Here is a 17500-nt window from a genome sequence, read left to right as displayed (position 1 = left end):
AGGGGACACAAGCTTCCCCTGCCTTACCGTCTCGACCCCCTCCCCTGAGCTTTAGGAAGCTGCTCGTGGGGCACGCCACCACCACAGTGGGGACCCGAGGGGACTCACCGCTGGGAGAGGAAAACGACACCACCGCTCGGCCTCGGGCATCTGACAGGCAACCCGGAGTACTCCAGGGGCACCACAGAGGACCAGGGGAGGCACGCTCACGCACCCGCAGGGATGCGAAGCATGGCAGCGAGGGAGGCCTCCCCCCACTTTGGGGAGGGACCGCTCGCAAGGCACACGCCAAGGAGGCAAAGCGAGAATGCCTGCTGCGTCCCAAAGGACCCAGGCCCCCCCCCCCGACTGACACCCGAAGGCAGCAGGGCGGGAGACCAGAGGTCAGGCTGGAGGCCGCACCCCTGCCTTCCCCCACACCACCCGCAGGTGGGGGAGGAGCAGCGAGGGGCCCGCGACAGAATGAGAGGCGCGGCCCAACTCACCATGAGCGGCCGTCCCTCACCTGGCGCGGCTTAAGCCCAAGCCCAGGAGAGCGCCACATCACCACATCGATCAGTCCTGGCAGAGCCAGGGAAGAGCCCAGAAGAGGGGAGGGAGGGAGGGAGGGAGGGAGGGCCAGCAAAGACAATCACCACGGGGGCCTGCTTCAGCTTCACCGGCCCCCCCTCCTCCTCCTCCTCCTCCTCCTCCCCTTCCTCTCTCAGGGGAGAGACAGCGGCTGACAACCCCGGGAGGGAGAATGCCTGACACGTGGCACGGAGCCAACAGGGTGGGGTTGTTCCAGCCGAGCCGCCGGGTGCCCGCAGCAGGGAGGCACACAGGGTAGAAGACCCCACAGGGCCACGCGCCCTGCCGCCCTCGGGTCAGCCAAAGACCGGAGGGGACACCGCAGCATGGGCCAGCTGGATGCACAAGCGAGAGCCGGCGCACAGGCCCAGGCGAGCGGCCCCCACGCGGGGTGCAAAGGGCAGGGTCAGGCCTTGGACAGCAGCCGAAAGCCCAAAGCCCCCCACGTGCATCCAGAGGCCCAAGGTCTCCAGCGACAGGCGCTGAAGAGGATCGTGTCAGCATCTACCTGGTGACAGAAAAGGCCTATTTCGGCCGCGAAAAATGTCCATGCCCAGCAGCGGGGCCCACCCACAGGACGTGGGGGTATCCCCGGAACCCCCATCCGGACACTTGTCCCCCAGCCCTGCCCTAGAGTCGCCAGACCCAGCGCTCTCAGGGCCATCTGGTCGACCCGGGGAGCGTGACCGCAAGGAAGGGACAGGGACAGGAAGGAGGTGGAGCCGGCCGGCCAGCCGGGGAAGCCCTTCCCGGCTTGCCCACGCGGGCAGGTATCGGTCTGTCCGGAGCTCCAGACGGGGACTTGGCTCCCCCAAAATCCAGGACACACCATCCAGCTCAGGCCGGTCCCCACCTCCCGACAGATCGACCGACCGACAGGGAAACACTCCGAGGGCGGGGGGGCGGGGGGGGGGGGAATGAGAGCGTGGGAAACGAAGTCTTGTCCAACGACCGGGACCCTACATGGGCACGCCTCAGGCCCAGGTGCACCCTTCCCGGCCACACCCGGGAGCAGGGGGCCGGCGGGGTACCATCCACCATCTCCGGATCCATCAGGACTTGGAAAAAAAATGTTTCCACGGAGGCGCCTCCGACGAACGGACCCCGCGAAGGAAGGCGCCGGGGCCCGAGCCACCCTTTCCGCTCCACCCCTCACGGCTTGTGCCGGTCTAGACCTCGTCAGTACGACTCCGCACGGGCCGGCGGTAGCCATCAGTCGGGGGGCAGGGGGGGAGGGACCCATGCCGGCATGACGACCGGGAAACAAGCGTGCCGGCCACCGAGCCTGTCGCGCCCTCCAACGCCCTCACAGCGCACAGCCCGGGCCGCTCCTCACTTCGGGGATGAGAGGCTGGAGGGACGGCGGGCGGGAGTCATTCACGCTCCAAAGGGCGACCCGGGACAAGGCCAGGCCACCCGAGCACAGGCAGTCCCGGGCGCCGCACACCCTCTCCCCTCGCTAGGGAGGCGGCCCGGCCCAGGCCTGGTCGGTCCCCGGGGCCGGAGCGGCAAGAGCGGATGCTGGTCGACCCGGCCAGGCGGCCCCAGAACCTGCCTGGGGAGCGCGGTGACAGTCACTCCCTCACAGGCCTGCACGCCCAATCTCCGGTGAGAGAGGGACACTCCCAGGCCTCTGAGCCACCGGAGCTGTCGCCGCCAGTGTCGCCAGCCTCCCGGAACTCTGACTCAGGCCGGATGGCTGAGTCACATCCCTCGCGAAGGTCCCCAAAGCTGCAGAGGGAAGGGACGATATAAAAGCGGACACTAGATGGCACGCGACAACCGCCACCAACGTCACCAGGACAGATCCGGAAGGCCGGCCGGCCGGCGGCGACACAACGACACAGCGCCGGCCACCCAAATGCCCGAGCTCTTCCCGGGGCCGAGGCGCCAGGCGTCCTGCACGACCGCGAGGCTTCCACTACGGAGCTGCCTCCTGGCAAGGCACTGCGTGGCGTGATGGCAGCAGATGGAAAGAGGGGGGCGGCGGCGGCGGCGGCGGCGGCGGCGGGGAAGGAGCTGGGAAGAGGTTCTCGCTGTTGCCTAGAAGGAGCCGCGCTCGCTCCCCCAAGCATGTCCCTTCCTGGGCTTGGGAATTCCAGAGAGAAGCCGGCGCGGTGAGGGTGGCACTAGCGAGAGAGATCTCAGGTTCCCCTCCACCTTCTCTTCTCTCCCCCACCCCCACCCCACCTCCCTGCACGGAGCTGGAGGAGGGAGGGAGAGAGGGAGGGCGGGAGGGTAGGCGGGGACTGGCAAAAACGAAACCCGGCAAGCTCTCGGAGAACGACAACGCAGGAGTCGGTATACCTGCCACCCTTACCGACGGAGACGGTCTGTCAAAAGCAGACAAGCAAAGCCCAGAAGCTTAGGAAGGGAGAGAAGGATACAGTCGATCCTAGGAAAGTGGAAATGAAAATCTCTCTCTGCATAGACTGAGACAAAGTCCAAAGAGAACAAATGGCTGCCTGGGGCAAATGCTCTGGTGGTCAGGTCATAGAAACATGGATTTCAGCATGACTGACCAACCACAACGGAGGGAAAGTACAACGCAACACTATGAGTGTGTGTGTATGTGTGGGGGGGTGAACTGAAATCTCATCCAAAACAAAACAAAACAAAACAAAAAAAGGAAAACAACCCCCCCCCCAAAAAAAACCCAAAAAACAACAACAGATGAAGAAGAAGAAGGAAGCCCACGACCAACAGGGTCAAGGCTCCTGCTTTCTCACCGCGGTGGCTCTGGTTGCCCCTGTGTGGTGCAGGTTCCATCTCTGGCTCAGGAAAAACTTCCACTTGCTGCCCGTGTGTGTGGCCAAAAAGTAAAACATAAAGCTGAAACAGGAGGGAGAGGGGGTGGAGAAAACCCGAAACAAACAATAAACTTTGCAAGTCTCAGGATTGCCATCCTGGGGTAGTGGAAACAAATCCGACCAGGAACCATGAGGTTGCAGGTTTGATCCCTGGCTCACTTGTTGGGTTAAGGATCTGGCATTGCCGTGAGCTGTGGTGTCTGTCACAGACGCGGCTCGGATCCCGCGTGGCTGTGCCTGTGGTGTAGGCCGGCAGGTAAGGCTCCGAACTGACCCCTAGCCTGGGAACCTCCATGTGCTGCGGGTGTGGCTCCCCCCCAAAAAAAAACCAGAAAGAGAGAGAGAGAGAGAGAGAGAGAGAAGGAAAGAAAGAAAGAAAGAAAGAAAAGAGAAAGAAAGAGAGAGAGAGAGAGAGAGAGAGAGAAAGAAAGAGAAAGAAAGAAAGGAAGGAAAGAGAAAGATAGAGAGAGAGAGAGAGAGAGAGAAAGAAAGAAAGAAAGAAAGAAAGAAAGAAAGAAAGAAAGAAAGAAAGAAAGAAAAAGAAAGGAGAAAGAAAGGAAGGAAAGAGAAAGAAAGAAAGAAAAGAAAAAGAAAGAGAGAGAGAGAAAAGAAAGAAAGGAAGAAAGGAAGGAAGGAAAGAAAAAGAAGGAAAAAGAAATCCATCTCGGAGTTCCCGCTGTGCCTAGGTCACAGCTGAGCCTCAAGTTCGATCCCTGGCACAGGAAAGGCAGTGCAGCAGGAAAAAAAAAAAAAAAAAAAGAACAACTCCATCTTGCTGGTTGGGCAGGGGAGATGCAATTGCCGGATGACATTCCACAACTCTGCCAAACTGGCAAAACCACGACGCACTTAGTACAGGAGTCATTGAAGACATGGATGTGAAAGCATCTTCTTGCTATCGATTCATTTCCCACAATCCCAGGAAGAGCCATTGGAACAGGGCTCCCATTCTTGGCACGATATCTTTTCTATGTGTGGGTGGACGCATCTTTTCTCATGGTTGTTTTCCTTTTGACCAAATTTAACTTCAGCCTCCACCATGTCATCTTTTGGGCTCTCAAGCCTGCCATGAGAATATGGTCACCAAAGTCCTCGCCCAGAGGCACCTTTGCCCACCACCAGTGCCGCCGTCTCCCCCCACCTCCTCCTCCTCCTCCTCCTCCTCCTCCTCCTCCTCCTCCTCCTCCTCCTCCTCCTCCTCCTCCTCCTCCTCCTCCTCCAACCCCCGCCAAGCACCCCCCCCCCCCACCCCGCTTTGTATTGTTCAGCTGTCTTGCACTGGTCTCTCACACGGTGGCGGTGTGGTCCTATGCATGATTCCCAACCACATTCAAGTGGACTTCCGGGATCATCATTTTCTGTTTCCTAACTGCACTTTCGTCGTTCTTAGGAGGTTTGCTTCCCTTCCCCCCCCACCCCCCCCCCACCCCGCGCGCGCGCACGCTTGGTGTTGAATCGGAGCTGCATCTGCTAGCCTGAGCCACAGCCACAGCAACGGCGGGATCCGAGCCACATCTGAGACCTTATGCCACAGCTCGCGGAAAAATGCCAGATCCTTAAACCCCTGAGCGAGGTCAGGGATCAAACCTGCCACCTCGTGATTCCTAGTCCGATTCGTTTCCGCCGCGCCATGACAGGAATTCCTTCCTGTGTTCTTTTGGGTCATGGTTGTTTCCAGCTCCACAGAATTCCTCCCCGTGCTCATGTGACATCTGGGATGTGGCGGGTTGGGGGGGGGGGGGCAAGGTTTCGTTCCCCTACAGTCATGCCTTGAAAAAAGTCGTGTACAACGTTTCACATTCCAGATCCAGAAGCTGAATCCGCAGCCGGTTCCATCTCATGAAACCGATCTCCCAGCCCAGGAAAACCAAAGGTCGTGGTTGGAGCCCGTGATAAACCCCAGGTCTGAGTCCCGAGCACTGCTGCTCAGGGAAGATTTCGAGGTGTCAGGGTCCAAGGATCCTCCTGGGCACTTGGAAATGTCTCCGATGTGTGCAGGCAGGCATGAGGATGAGAAGGGGCTAAAGAGGGGCAGAGGGTGGTGATCTCTTGTCGGTGGATGTCAAGGGTTGGCGCTTCCTTTTGTGGATCTCCCGGAAAAGTCAAATGTGGGAGAAAAACTGGACCCGTGAGTTCGAGGAGAGGGATGGCCAGAGAAAACCAGAAGAATTCCATCTGCCGACCATTGGGTAGGTAGGAGGGCAAAAACCGAAACCTCGAGCATGACATGAACAGAACCACATGCTTCTAGCCACCCATAAACCCCGTAAGATAAGATCGTTTCTGCTGAGATACCCTCTCCCTCCCCCCACCCACCCAGGGCGAAGGATCCCTGGGTGGTGGCAGAGGGGCGGCAGCAGTCAGTGGCAGTGGCGGCGGGCATGGAACTTCCACAGGCCCTGGGGACACACCCCCCGCCCCCAGAAACCCCTAGAAGCTTGGAATTCTGATGTCTGTGGTGTGATGACCATAAACACTGGCTTTTGTGCCATGTCTGCTAGAAGATATGGTTTCCATGACAAATAAAGTGATTTTTAGCAAGTTTTTCTCCACTTGAGATGTATTGAAAATACGTCTTCATTCAGGGGGAGGTAGGTGTAGGTGACAGACGTGGCCGCTCAGCTCAGATCGGGTGATCTGGCAGGGCATAGCTCTGGCTGAGGTGCAGGCCAGCAGCTACAGCTCCGATTCTTCGACCCCTAGCCCAGGGAACTTCCATATCCCAAGGGTGCACTCCTAAAAAACAAAAAACAAAATGAACAACACACAAAGAGGGAGCATCTCATCGATGGCAGACCAAATTCCAATGTATATGTATACGTGTACATAGGTATGTACGTATGGATGTGTGTGTGTATGTGTATATTATCGAGAGAGAGAGAGAGAGAGAGAGAGAGAGAGAGAGAGAGAGAGAGGATTTTTTAGAGCCATAACTGTGGCATACGGAAGTTCCCAAACCAGGGTTCGAACCGGCATACATGGATACTAGTCGGGTTTGTTACCACTGAGCCACAACAGGAACTCCCCACATTCCAATATTTAATGAGAAAATACATTTTTGATGCTTTAGGCAACCCTGCAAACACCCTTATTTAAGTGACTGGACTTAACAAAAAGGAATCCCTAGCACCTAGTAACAGAACAAAGATAAAGAAACACAAGGCAGGAATTCCCGTTGTGGCTCGGTGGAAACGAACCCGACTAGCATTGACCCCTAACCTGGGAACCTACAAAATGGCACATGTGAAGCCCTAAAAGAAGACTACACACACACACACACACACACACACACACACACACACGGCACAGACAGATGCGAAAGGAAAAGAAAAGGAAGGAAAAAAGAAAAGGGAAGAAAGAGAGAAATGAACAGGCAGAGCAAGCCATTGTGAATGATCTCTAGGGACAGATATTTTTCTCCAAGCATAATTTTATTTTTCCCCAAGTGATACCAGACCTTCTCTCTCTCTCTCTCTCTCTCTCTCTCTCTCTCTCTCACACACACACACACACACACACTCTCCCTCCCTCTCTCTCTCTCTTTGAAAAAATTTATGTATTTAGTGGAGTTCCCATTGTGACTCAGCAGGTAGGAATCTGACTAGCATCCATGAGAGTGCTGGTTTGATCCCTGGCCTCGCTCAGTGGGTGAAAGATCTGGCATTGCCCTGAACTGTGGTGTAGGTTGCAGACACAGATCGGACCTGGTGTTGCTGTGTCTGTGGTGTAGGCCAGTGGCTCAAGCTCTGATTCCCTAGCCTGGGAACCTCCGTGTGCCGTGAGTGCCACCCGAAGAAAGCAAGGGTAAAAAAAAAAAAAAAAAAAGAAACATAAAAACCTGGATTGGGGAGATCCCATTGTGGCTCATTGGTAACAAAGCTGAGGAGCACCCACGAGGATGCAGATTCGATCCTGGGGTGGGGGGGTGGGGTGCTGGTGCTGGTGGTGCTGAGGTGTGTGCGTGTGGGGTGATAAATAGGTTACCTCTGGCTTCTGGGGGGTGAGAGTCAGCATGGTTTTCCTGCACCTGCTGCTCCTGGGCAATTATTTAGTTTTGGTTTCTTGTTCCTTTGTTTTTGTGGTCCTGCATTGTGGTGAGTACTGGTGTAAGTGGCAGGTTCCTATTTGATCCGACATTTCTTTGGCTCTGGTGTCGGTTGACAGCCATGGTCATGACTGGTGGTGGCTGTTAAGTCTCCAGGAGTTCCACGCAACATTCTGATTGTCTTTCTTCCTTGGGCTTTGGCTGCAGCCTCCCCCTACCCCCTACCCCCCCCCCCCCCCCGCATCATATGGAGGTTCCCGGGCTAGGGGCCGAATCAGACCTACAACTGCTGGGGCGTATGCCACAGTCACAAGCACCATCATATCCAAGCTGCGTCTGCAACCTACACCGCAGCGCAAGGTGATGCCACCAGATCCTAAACCCACTGTGGAAGGCCTGGGATCGAACCTGCAACCTCATGGTTCCTGGTTGGATTCCTTTCCACTATTCCACGACGGGAACTCCTGGGCTTTGGCTTTTGACAGGTGGAGGGACACAGCTTTCTGAAACGGTGGGGCCAGGGCAAGGCATAGAAACATAAGATGGATGTGAGCCTGCGCCTATTCTTTTCTCGTGTGCTGGGAAGATAAGGTGGCTCTTGCCAGCTGGGATTTCATTTCCCCACAAACGATCAGGCTCTTAAGGTATCAGGCAGGGAAGAGGGAGAGTCAGAGTTCCCATTGTGGCTCAGTGGTTAATGAATCTGACTAGGAACCATGAGGTTGCAGGTTCCATCCCTGGCCTTGCTCAGTGGGTTAAGGATCCAGCATTGCCGTGAGCTGTGGTGCAGGTTGCAGATGTGGCTCAGATCCCGCGTTGCTGTGGCTCTGGTGTAGGCCAGCGGCTACAGCTCCGATTGGACCCCTGGCAGGGGAACTTCCATATGCCGCAGGAGCGGCCCTAGAAAAGGCAAAAAGCCGAAGGTGGGGGGGGGGGGGGGACAGAAGAAGAGTGAGAATCACGGTCGGAAGAACATGGGGAAATCGGTGCTAGGTGCCTGGGTGTGTGAGTTCACACGGAATGCTAACCCAGACCCCTGGCCAGCCACATTTGGGGTATCTATCAACTTGACTCTCCACTCTCCAGCTCACCTGGGTGGTGCTGCCCTGCCCTGCCCTGCTCATGTAAGACCTGGCTCCTCCAGGGATGGCTTTGCACCAGAGGGAGACGGGGCAAAGTCACTGAGCTTAAGGTAATTTCTCCAAGAGAGACTCTGGGAGAAGGAGACCAGCTGGGTTTCTGTGTGTTCATTTTTCTTCCTGTCTGCTTGTTTGGTGCAGGCCAGTCCATGTGCCGAGACATTCAGAAACTCTGTACTAGCTGAGACTCAGACCTTGTTCCGAAATAAGCAAAGGGACTTTGAGCTGGGATCACTCCCTGACAAGTAGCTAGCAAAGAAGTTTCCCGTAGCTCTCAGGCCCCATCCCCGCCCTCAGGCGGGTGGGCGTGGGGAGGGGGTGGGGGGGGAGGGGAGGGGCTCGTTCAGGCAGGCAGGCAGGCAGGCAGGCAGGCAGGCAGGCAGGCGCTGGTTCATTAGTCCCGCACCCCCCCACTCCCGGCCCCAGCTGCCCGCCCCACCCCCCACCCCCGGCCGCCATCCCTGCTGCGCCGCCTCTCGCTTCCCAAATCGCCTGGACTCACGCCCGGGAAGGGGGGGAGGGGAGATCAGGAAGATCCAGGCCTCAGGGCCTGGGTTCAATCACTTCATTCAAATGCAGAAACTCTCCAGTCAAGTCAGAGGTGGTGACTTTTCCTGGAGCTTCTCTTTAGGGAAAGTGTTTTTTTTCCCCTCTTTCCCCAATTTCCCTACCCTCAGGCTGCCCCTCGCAGACTGCATGGAGGGGGGTGGGGGAGGATGTGTGCACGAAACTCGCCTCGTGTCAGGCCAAAGGAGCCCCCGCCATTTCCCAACCCGGGAAACCCCGCAAAACTTCTGGAGCATGTTGGCCTTGGTGTGGGAATGGACATCTTCACTTGCCATCTTCCTTTGCACGAGGAGGAGATTTTCATCTCCTGCTGTCTGGGGGCCAGAAAGGAGGGCCAGAGTGTCCCTTTGGTGTGGGCCGGTCCTTAAGTCATTTTACCTCACAGGAATCACCCACACAGGGCATGGAGACACGTTTGGGGTCCGCCTCCTCCGAAACGTCCCGGGAAACCTCACGTGTGAAAAACTGAGCTGGGGAGGTCCCATCGTGGTGCAGAAGTGGAAATAAATGCAACTAGGAACCATGAGGTGGCAGGTTCCATGCTCAGCCTCGCTCACTGGGTTACGAATCCCACGTTGCCATGAGCTGTGGGTAGAGGAGAGTGAGAAGGAGAGGGAGGGAGGGGGAAGGGAGAGATCCTCCATTTATGGAACTGGTTTCCTTGTTTTGAGATGACGTCGCTTTGGTGAAACAGTTGTCAGATGGCCTCTCAAAAGGCGGTGATGTGGATGGGCTCCCCGAACCAGGCCCACAGAAACCAAAGGAACGAAGGGGTTAATCCTTGGAGCCAGAGTTCCCTCCTCTGAAACTGAAACCAAGCTCAAGCCCGGGAGTGCTGGTGTGTTGGAGCCAGAGACATTGTTACAGCTAAAAGCTACTTTGAAATAGTCTCCATTAGGTTATGGCTTGCCTTGGCCCACGAACTTATGACTAATGACTACTGTCGAGTCAGAGTTGTAGTGAACCTGGTGTTTTCTCTACCCTTGAAACACTCCCTAAGGATTGCGCCCCCCCCCCCACCCCGTGGATGAGCAATCTTCACTCCGGAGAGAAGGTCAAAATGCCATAACCCCAAAGACACTAGAAACATTCCATGGACCACCTGACTCCAGCCTTGATGACTTTGAAATGGTCTATCCTAATCTCCTATCCAGGGAGAATGCAAGCACCCTGATGCTTCTAGACAGCTCCGCCACCCCCATGCCCACCATTAAGCTAAACCTATAGAACCCCTTGCTATCCCCTCTCAAGGGAGGACACAGTTTTGAGGTCCTTAGCCTGCTGTGGCCTCCTTAGCCTGGCAAAGCAATAAAGCTGTTCTTTATGCTTCACCCAAAACTCTGTCTCTGAGACTTAATTGGAGCTGGAGTACCAAGGCCGGTTTGGGCTGCCAAACTTTCCTGGAACTTTCAAACTGTTACATATGAAGAACGGAGCCGGTGACTCTGTGTGTGTGTGCGTGTACGTGTGAGAGAGACACAGAGAGACAGACAGAGACAGTGAGTGAGACAGAGAGAGACAGAGGGAAGAGAGAGGGAGAGGGGAAAGTCCCTTCAGTCTTTTGTTTTCTCGGTTTGTTTGTTTGTTTGTTTGTTTTGTCTTTTTGCCATTTCTTGGGCCGCTCCCATGGCATATGGAGGTTCCCAGGCTAGGGGTCGAATCGGAGCCATAGCTGCCAGCCTACGCCAGAGCCACAGCAACGTGGGATCTGAGCCGTGTCTGCGACCGACACCACAGCTCACGGCAACGCTGGATCCTTAACCCACTGAGTGAGGGCAGGGATCGAACCCACAACCTCACGGTTCCTAGTCGGATTCGCTCACCACGGAGCCATGACGGGAACGCCCCTTCAGTCTTTTGAAAGGCCCCTCTGAGAATGCCGTCAGGTGTTGGGGCCAACTTTCCGAGGGGCTCTTAGAGAAATGAACACAGGGTGATGGTTTCACTCTCAGAGACCATTTCTCTGATGTGTTCATCGAGGGACTCCACGGGCTTCCGTTTTCAGGGCCTCGGGACAAGCGATACGTGTTCTCATCCGCAAGGATGCCAGGTCCAAAGGGTGGGAGAAAATGGGAAACGCTGATGAAGAGAGTTGTAGCCAGAGATGGAAGGCAACTGGAAAAACTTCAGGATCCAGTCCAGTTTTCCAGCCACTGAGTTTCTGATTTCTGGAAGGATTTGGGTAGGGAGGAAAAGGTCAAGGATTCTCCATCCCTCTGACAGAGGTATAAGTTACAAAGTAGATGTACAACTTTTGAGAAAAAAACGAACAAACAAAGAAACAACCAAACAAACAATTTTTGTCCCTTTGTCTTTATCAGGAAAAGTGAAAGATGGAGAGAGGGAGGGAGGGAGGGAGGGAGGGAGGGTGGGTTGGATGGATGGATGGATGGATGGATTTGGGGGGCGGGGAGAAGATTCTTAGATCCTAATGACCCAATGCTTTCTCTAGTCCTGGGCCTTTAGGTGATATATCTATATCTATATATCTATATCTATCTGTATACACACACACACACACACACACACACACACACACACACACACACGTAGTTATTTTCTGTTTCTAGGGCTGCACCCATGGCACATGGAGGTTCCCAGGCTAGGGGTCCAATCGGAGCCGTAGCCACCGGCCTACACCAGAGCCAGCACAACGCGGGATCCGAGCCCTGTCTGCGACCTACACCAGAGCTCACGGCAACACCCGATCCTGAACCCAACGAGCGAGGCCAGGGATCGAACCCGCACCCTCAGGCCTCCTAGTCGGATTCGTCCAGCCATGACGGGAACTCCTACATATGTATATAGTATGCATATAGTATATCTTTTTTTAATGCCCACGCCCCAGCCCTATGGAAGTTCCCAGACTCACGGTCGAATCAGAGCTGTAGCTGCGGGCCTACCCCACAGCCACAGCAACGCGGGATCCTTAACCCACCAAGCGAGGCCAGGGGAGGGATCGAACCCACATCCTCACGGATCCTAGTCGGGTTCATTACCGCTGAGCCCTGATGGGAACTGCAGGGGACATCTTTTTTTTTTTTTTTTTTTTTTTTTTTAAGATGTAAGTTTGTTGTGGTTGTTGTGGTTGTTGGTTGTTGTTGTTGCTTTAGCTCGGCATACAGTGGGCTTGCTTACAATGTTGTGTTCGTTTCAGGTGTACAGTCAAGGGGATTCAGTGATCCATCTACATCCATCTATCCCTCCGTTCTTTTTCAGCGTCTTTTCCCCTCTAGGTGATTCCAGAATATTGGGCCATTCCTTCCTTGTGGGTGGGAACACCAGCGTGAAAAAAAACCATCACGGGGGAGTTCCTGTCGTGGCACCATGGAAGCGCATCCGACGAGGAACCTTTGCAGGGAAGGGTGTGGGTTCGATCCCTGGCCTCGCTCAGGGGGGCGGTAAGGATCCGGCAGGCAGTGCCGTGAGCTGTGGTGTCGGTCGCAGACGCGGCTCGGATCCCACATGGCTGTGCCTGTGGCGTAGGCCAGCAGCCGTAGCTCCGATTCAACCCCTCGCTTGGGAACTTCCATATGCCACGAGGGCAGCCCTAAAAAGCAGAGGGGGGAAAAGAAATCATGAGGGCGGGGGAGAGGGATCCATGAGGAGGATGGGATGAACATATACACACACAAAAGAGTCTCTATCCAATAGACGACGAACAGGGACCCCTACGCCACCTTCTGGAATCCAAACGCCAAAACCACAAAGCAGAGTTCCCGCCATGGCGCAGTGGAAATGAGTCCGACCAGGAACCATGAGGTTGCAGGTTCGATGCCTGTCCACCTCGCTCAGTGGGTAAAGGATCCGGTGTTGCCGTGAGCTGTGGTGTTGGTCCCAGACGCGGCTCGGACCTGGCATTCCTGTTTCTGTGGTGTAGGAGGTCAGCAGCTAAAGCCTCCGATTCGATCCGTCATCTGGGAACCTCCATATGCCGTGGGTGTGGCCCTCAACACACACACACACACACACACACACGCACGCACGCACGCACGCACACACGCACACGCACACGCACACGCACACACACACACACTCTGGAACCCCCTAAATGGGAGAAAACCGGACACAGTAGTTTTTTAGGGGTCCAGTCTCTGTGACAGGTGAGGATATCAGGCTTGCATCGAGGGAGGGAAGGCTTCACCCCACGCAGAAAACACACCCACCTACCCACCGACCGACCTTCCTTCCTTCTTTCCTTCCTTCCTTCCTTCCTTCCTTCATGAGAGAACAGTTGGATGACCCATCCTAAGTGTCGGTTGAATGAAGTCTAGTTACCAGGGTTCAGAGTGGGGGAGGGAGAGGGGTAGGAAGTCTGAAGCCTCTGGCGACTCTCCGAAATGTTCTCCCCCCAGGGTGACAGAGCCAGCAGGTCAGGCACTGCCTTCTCTAGAAACCTTCCTGCCCATGTCCAAGGGGGTGTGGGGGGTTGGGGGTGTGGGGCAGGGAGTGGGCCAGGGAGCCTGGAGAAACCCAGACCACCAAGCGGCCATTCTCCCATCGCCCCGACTGTTTGTTGAATGAACATAATGGACGTGATCCAAGTCTGCCACGCCGCCGCCGCCGCCGCCGCCGCCGCCACCACCACTTTCTCCATCATCTCCCCCACCCCCTTGCCTGCAGCCATCTTTGAAAAGGCTGCTGTTGTGGCTGCCTTTGCATGAAAGTGAGTGAGGACCCCTCCCTAATACGGAGTGTTTCAGTCCCTGGTGTCTCTGACAGCTCGCTCATGTATTGGTTGTGAACCATCTTGCCTTGAGGATTTGGAGGATTCGTGAACATTGCAGGAGCCATGGGAGCAGTGAAGTCCTTATCGCCAACCCGACACCCCCCCCCCCCAAATTTCGTGGCAGGGAGCACACTTTTCTTTCACCCAAGAGATTTATTTCCTGCTTTCTGAAGAGAGAAGGAAAGGAGGGTCAGAATGGTCCTCTGGTGTCTGGTGTCCTGTCCCTTTCATTGCACACACTCCTAGTGCCACTGCGGGAGGCACGTTCGGGGCGCGGGGTGGGGTGGGGGTGGGGGACCTGCTGCACGCACCCGCCCCTCACTTTCAAATGCGAAACTCAAGGAGGATGTGAATGTCCTCCATGCCACCGATCAGGTGAACGGGATGGCTTTCTAGGGAAATCCTGGTGTTTCCTTTCACTGCCATGACGAACACCCAGAAACAACCCTGTAAGTTCATACAACTTTGTCAGTCAACTGTATTCCAATAAAATGAAAAAGCAAGACACAGACACACCCACACGCACACACACACACACGCGCGCGCACACACGCACCCCAACCCAGAACCAAACACCCTCTCCTGAAATGGGGGGGCGGGCCCACCGGAGAATGAGCAAGAGAATTCCAGAGTCGGTAGGAAAGTGTCATCTGCAGCGGTGTGAAAAACCCCAAGCTCTTTTCTTCCTGTCAAGGTGAATAAACTTTGTTAATGGGAGTGGGTGCCCTCAGTGTGCCCTCCGAGAGGAAAGGCAGGGAGCATTTTCTCCCTGAAGAGCTTAGTGCTGTCATAGCACTGACGGACAGGATGAACGATCGGTGAGAGGTGGCAGCAGCAGTGGTGGCCGCCTGCACTGCCTGGGCGGATTGGAAACATAGACGAGCCACCAAGACTGCGTGTGACACCCCCGTGGGCCACCCCCCCCCCCCCCCGTCTGTACAGTGACAAGAGTCCTTTGGGGGAAAAGGGAGGGTGGGTGCTCTTCCAGTGTGTCTGTCTGCATTCACCAGGTGTGGGAGAGAAGACAGATGTTTGTTTCCACTATCGTTCGGAGGACTTGCCCAAGAGTACCACGTCCCCCCAAAGATAGCACCGGAAGAGAGATGCACGAGGTTTCTGAATGCATGCCGTGGGTGCTCCAGGCTGCCTCCAGGCCGCCCCCTCGCCCTCGCCCTCCCCCTCCCCCTTGCCAGAGGCAGACGTTCCTTGAAACAGCTGGCTTTGAACTTGGGCTTCTAGAGGAAGGTTTTTCTCCTGCTTTCAAGACGGGAAGAAGAGGGTGTCCGTCTCACATCCGTCCTTTCCAGAGGGCCCTGGATTCCAGATCCTCCACATGCCAGCGCCAAAGCCGAAGCGGTCGGTCTGGGGGTGCCCCATTCGGGTTCCCTCCCCACACACCTGCACGCGCGCGCGCACACACACACACACACACACACGCACGCACCGGGAACAGTGTGATCTCCCACGCCCCCGAAAAGCTTCAGAATGGCCTCAGTCCGAGGCAGTAGACCTATGTATGTCCTCACACCTGTTCAAATAATGTCTGCCCTCAGCCCCACCATCCCCTGCCTCTTTTAAGGACAAAGGCACTGTAGGTTTCCCTGGGGAAGGGAGACTCCATGGCATGTAAATCACAGTCTTAAGGAAAAGGATAATAGCATATGCCGGGGGGGGGGGGGGGGGGGGGAGAAAGAAGGGGGGGGAGGGGGGGGACCCGCGGTGGTGTGCTTGTGAGGGAGAGAGACAGAGACAGACAGGGAGGGACGGAGGATAGGCAGACAGTGAGAGGCAGAATCAGAGGGAGAAAGAGGAGGAGGGGAGAGAGACAGAGAAAGTGAAACAGAGCTAGGTATAGAGGACGCTGTGGCTGGGTCGGATTCTGCGTGTTCTCAGTGAAGTCGTCCTAAGGCCTCTGGAGGTCCAGATCACTGCTTGGGGCCGGAAGTCTGTCTGCCCTTCCCTACCCATCTGAAGAGCTGTGGTTTGGGCTTTCCAGCCGGGAACCCCTCTTTCTGCCTCTTTGTCCAACACACAAGGTTCGTGGGACCCAGAAATCCCATTCTGAGAGCACCCTAGGAACAGTCCTTTCCATACGGCGCAGGAGGCCCCTGTGCCAAGAGATCCAAAGTCTGGAGCCTCTGTTCTCCCCCCCCCCCCCCCTTCCCTCCACGGACAAAATCTTGCCTTGTATTCCTTTTTTTCTCAGGGACTCTGAAGGACATGTATCATTGTACAACCATGGGGAAGATGCTTCCATTCCCTCTGGAATGATGGATGTGGTCGCATGTCTCAAGGAGGCTCCAATTCTTTGAGCAGGACTCCCGATGGTGCCATCCCATCGTCCCTCCCCTCCCCTCCCCTCCGGCTCGCTCGGTCACGGTTCCCCTCCTTTTTCCTCCCCTCCAGGTTATCTTCAGGTCTGCCGCCCACTTGTAACTCCTCCCCCACTTGGAAGTGGCCTCTTCCGGCCCCGAACTTGGTCGTCCCAGGCCCACCCCGGGAGCCATCTGGCGGACCTTTTCGGAGACTATAAAAAGCAGCCTACGGCAGGGGGCGTCGCAGGACCAACGAACGCATCGGGATGGATCGCTGTGTGGCGACATGGATTCTCCAGGCAGGGCAGGCATAAGGCCTGGACTCTTTCCTCCTGGAGCCCATTTCTTCATCCGTGGCCTTGAAGACGAACCACGCCGACCACGGACCGTGGACCTTGGCCTTCACCTTTCATTTCCGAACGGCAGCCAGGGCATCCATTGTCACCACCGCGGAAAAGGTGTCCACAAAAAGGACAGGTGAGCACCTCCATGGCATGCAGTGTCATCGCCACCCCCACCCCGGCTTTAAAGGGTCCTCTTTCAAGTAATCACGTTGCCACAGCTGGGACTTGGATCGGATCCCTGGCTCCGGAACCCCATATGACCTGGGGCCGGCCAATGCATCCCTCCATAGCGTCCTAAATCCGTACATCGTTGATTCAGGACTTTCCCTCGTGGCACAGAGGAAACGAATCTGACCAGGAACCATGAGGTTGCGGGCTCCATCCTTCGCCTCACGCAGGGGGTTGAGACGAGGCTCAGATCTGGCACGGCTGCGGCTCGGGCGTAGGCCAGCAGCCGTAACTCCAGTTCGACCCCTAGCCTGGGAAGCTCCATAGACCGTGGGTGCGGCCATCCGAAGACCAACAAGAACCTCCTCACCGTCCTAATACAGGGACAGCAACGTTGTCACGGCAAGGGCGGCGGGGCGGCGCGGGCCAAATAAAATGCTATGCACCCAAGTGTTTGATTTCAATAGAGAAGAAAGAAATCACTAGGCCAGAGGGGAAGCTCAGAAAACATCGAACACAAAACGACACACCCTGTCCGGGAGACTCAGGCCCCGGAGAGAGGCAGTCAACGCGGTGCAGACACGACCCCAGCGAGTGAGTTGGCAGAGACGGACGGGCGGCCCCGGCATCAAGACAACCCCAGGGATCCCATCGAGGGCCACACGCACCCGGGCCCGAGTCGGCCGGGAGAGCTGGTCGACCCCGCGGGCCCTCGGACCCGGGCCCGAGTCGGCCGGGACAGCTGGTCGACCCCGCGGGCCCTCGGACCCGGGCCCGAGTCGGCCGGGACAGCTGGTCGACCCCGCGGGCCCT

The sequence above is a fragment of the Sus scrofa genome, chromosome 8, assembly GCF_054392235.1.
Source record: "Sus scrofa isolate SSC_HxYL_T2T_F1_AM1 chromosome 8, Sscrofa_HxYL_maternal_Yorkshire_Landrace_v2.0, whole genome shotgun sequence".
In the NCBI taxonomy this organism is placed as follows: Eukaryota; Metazoa; Chordata; class Mammalia; order Artiodactyla; family Suidae; genus Sus; species Sus scrofa.
This window is presented reverse-complemented; position numbering follows the sequence as displayed.